This window comes from Perognathus longimembris, chromosome 18 (assembly GCF_023159225.1).
Source record: "Perognathus longimembris pacificus isolate PPM17 chromosome 18, ASM2315922v1, whole genome shotgun sequence".
Classification (NCBI taxonomy): Eukaryota; Metazoa; Chordata; class Mammalia; order Rodentia; family Heteromyidae; genus Perognathus; species Perognathus longimembris.
In genome coordinates this window covers 4178705-4182077 of record NC_063178.1, presented here as the reverse complement: position 1 = coordinate 4182077, position 3373 = coordinate 4178705, and positions in this window count along the sequence as shown.

The following is a 3373-nucleotide window of genomic DNA, read 5'->3' as shown; positions in this document are numbered from 1 at the left end:
TTTTATAGCTACCTAGCATATAAAGCATTTTCTGGGGTCATTTCCTGGTATGGACGTTAGGATTTATAGAATCTAGTCCTATTTGTGAAGTCATTACTATTTTATTACTAACGCCCGTAATAAAAGCAGGAACGCCTAGTTAACTTGGCAGTTAGCTGTGAAAATGGGAAGGTAAAAAAAAAAAAGAGCAATATGTATTTGTGGACATAAATTACCTTTAATCCTTGATGCTCAGGCACAGATTTGATGGAGCCATTTTTTGTATATTTCATTTTAGGTAGGCAGCAAGTTCTGAGACTGAGAATATTATTTTAATCCTAAGGAGGCAAGCCTCCACACATATCCTGAGCACTGATAACCGGTGATTCCTAAGCCCCCATATTACACACACACACACACACGCACACACACACACACACGCACACACACACACACATCACATTGGTCACATATGCACATGCATGAATACAACACACGCATATATCACATTTGGTCACATATGCACATGCATAAATACACACACACACACACACACACGCTCACACACACACCCTATGCACACCACTAGGCTGAACCATTCTCTTAATCAAAAGCAAAGAAAAGGAAGGTGTATGACTACTGCAAACACTCGGAATTAGATTCCCATGAAAACCAAACAAAGAGACAATAGATAGAGGAAGTAGAAGATATTAAACTTTTCATTAGGTTCATGGCTTCAAAGCTTTTAGGCTTTGGACTCAAGAAGAGTTCTTTCTTGCTGACCCTTCTTGATGACCTCGTCAGGTTTGAGGAACTAAATAAATACTTAAAATCATGATGCCAATTGATTGAAAACTTCCCCAGAGGCCAGGAAAACAGATGCATGCTAGATTTTTAAAAAAGAAGTGGTGGAAAAAAATCTGAATAATTTTGGTTTTACTTTATATCTTTTCTGATTATTTAAAGGAATGAATCGCTATTTTTTTAGTGAGACTAAGATGTAGTGATTCCATAGACCTGAATGGTTCATAATTGTATAGCATTAATCTCATCTTTACTCTACTGTGCCACATATATTCACTTTATTACAAGATTATATTTCATCTTAGGCTTTCCTAAGAGAGATACAAAGTTCTGTGTACCATTACAGAGACCATATTATCCATCCACCTACCTATCTATAATTTTTCTACCTATCTTCTCATCCCTGACATATTGCCTAGTACATAGGTTGAGTGTTGAATAAATGAATTAAATTCTTAACAAAAAATTATATATGGCCAGTTGCCAGTGACTCATGCCTATAATCCTAGCTATTCAGGAGACTAAGATTGGGAGAATCATTATATGAAATAAATCTCAGAGGCTCTTATTTCCAATTAACCAGCAGAAAGCTGAAAGTGAAGGTAGGGAACCAGCCTTAAGTGAAAAAGCTGAGCGAGAAAGAGAGCCCTTAGTTCAAGCCCCAGTACCAATACAAATATATATATATATATATATATATAATATATGTATATTCATATATAGAGATATGAATGAATGGACGGGGAATGAAACAGTAAACCAGACAGAATGAAACAACACAGAAGATGCTCAAAAAATGCCTATATTATGCAGTGCATTTTTACCAGATGGAGCAGTTATCAAATAAAAGATAAAAAGGTAACAGATCAACGGTGTCAATGCTCAGCACCTGCTAACATGACAGTCGGACCAGGCTGAGGAGGTTCTATCAAGGTTTTACAGGGAGTTAAACTCCAGAGTAAAAGAAAAATTCATTTATTTCAGTACAAATTGAAGTCCTTGGTTATTTCTTAGAAGGAAAGCGCCACTGTGGATCTGAATGACGCAGATTGGAATAAACTTATCCTCTTTATTCTTTTTTTCTCAGAGAGCCCCAAAACAGATTTCTTAGTTTACCCAGCACCAGGTTGTTTAACTATCTAAACTAACTTGGCCATTAACATTAACATGAGCATTCAATTTCCTAACCTGACTCCTAGAAAGTTAAGACTGTACCCCCTTCCACTTACAAGTATGGCTCGAATCTTATTTTTTCCACAGTGTGATTAGTGCATCTTAATTGTACAATGTGGGAGGCTCACTGCGATGTTGCCATGCCTGTATATGATATACCTTGATCATCTCTTCCCCTTCACGCTTTCTTTTCCTCATCACACGTCCCATTGGCTCACCTCATTCTGCCAATTTCCCACCATTTCAACTGTGTATCTCCTGCACCTAATCTTGCAGTGGGGTTGATTCTTAACTTGTATGTTAGATATCTAAGCAGATACCATCGGTTGCCATTGTGAATTTGCCATCAGATTTACGCACCATGAAAGGAAATTATAAACTAGCACTGAGGGATAGTCAGCACTGGTTTTTAATTTTGTCATTCAGCACGATCGACTTGCTAAAAGAAATGTTAAGTGGTGGCCTTAGTAGTGAGAAAGTGACAACATTGGAGGTAGAGAGGAGAAAATAATGATACCAGCCTGTTTATTCTCTCGCATTCATTCCTCTTAGCCAGGTCCAAGCAGAAGCCTGGTTAGTGTGAGGATATCAAGCGGTGAAACACACCTAAAAAGAGAGCTTAAAGGCTTTATAACCAATAACATTGTAATCCTCACTGTACTGAAAGCGAGCCATTATTAATGCTGTGGGAAACAAGAGGCACAAATGAGGCAATAACCAGTAGCTGCTGCGCCCCAGAATGTCATTTCCCCCCAACAAAACAGCCAAGGTCCTGAAAGGCAGACCAGAGGATTCGCTAAGGGTTCCTGAAAACCAGGATGAAAATACATTGATAAGCCATGAGTAGAAGTTCCAAGAAGCAGAGAATGACAACTGTTGACAGAGGTGAAGTATAGTAGAGTGTCCACTAGAATTCCTATTATACAAAGATACACCCTGCCACACATCTAACATGTGTGTGCAAGTATATCACACACACACACACACACACACACACACACACACACTGACAGCAGACCAAGGAGCTATTAAGAACACAAAAACAGAAACATGCTAGTTGTCTTTAAAAAAAAAAAATAGCAGGGAGAGCTTTGAGCTTGAAAATTCACTGGCACCTGCACTTATCCTGGCTAGGAAGGTATTACCCTCCTTCTGTTTGTACTGACACTGGTTTACAAGAAAAGTCTTTGACAAACCCCCTGGTTCTGATGACCTAATAGATTCTCAGGGTCGGCCAGCCCCAGCTCGTCCTCCTGGCCCGTGGGTCTCTCATCCTATCTGAAGCACCTTGAGACTCTTTCTCACTTCAATGCTCACAAGTTTACAAGAATATAGACTGATCCTGATGAGCTGTAGCCAGCCCTTTGTTACTCTCAGCTATTTCAAACACAGGACTCTGAGATGGAGAAGTACCCAT